This window comes from Bos indicus x Bos taurus, chromosome 9, assembly GCF_003369695.1.
Source record: "Bos indicus x Bos taurus breed Angus x Brahman F1 hybrid chromosome 9, Bos_hybrid_MaternalHap_v2.0, whole genome shotgun sequence".
Lineage (NCBI taxonomy): Eukaryota > Metazoa > Chordata > Mammalia > Artiodactyla > Bovidae > Bos > Bos indicus x Bos taurus.
The window spans coordinates 82,346,991-82,347,574 of NC_040084.1; positions in this window are offsets into that span (position 1 = coordinate 82,346,991).

Below are 584 nucleotides of genomic sequence, written 5' to 3' on the forward strand. Positions count from 1 at the left end.
ATATAATATGCCTTGCCGCTGTTAACGGAGAAGGCAACGGCACCCCACTCCAGTATTCTTGCCTGGAAAATCCCATGGACGGAGGGCCTGTTGGGCTGTAGTCCATGGGGCCGCTAAGAGTCGGACACGACTGAGCGACTTCACTTTCACTTTTGTTGGCAAAGTGTTGTCTCTGCTTTTTAATATGCTGTCTAGGTTTGTCATAGCTTTTCTTCCCAGGAGCAAGTGTCTTTTAATTACATGGCTGCAGTCACTGTCTGCAGTGATTTTGGAACCCAAGAAAATAAAATCTTTCACTGCTTCTACTTTTTTCCCCATCTATTTTTCATGAAGTGATGAGACTAGATGCAGTGATCTTAGTTTTTTGAATGTTGACTTTCAAGCCAGCTTTTTTACTCTCCTCTTTCATCCTCATCCACAAGTTCTTTAATTCTTCACTTTCTGTCACTAGAGTAGTATCATCTGCATATCTGAGGTCATTGATATTTCTCCCAGCAATCTTGATTCCAGCATGTGATTCATCTATGCCCCGCATTTCACATGATGTACTCTGCATAGAAGTTAAATAAGCAGGGTGAGAATAT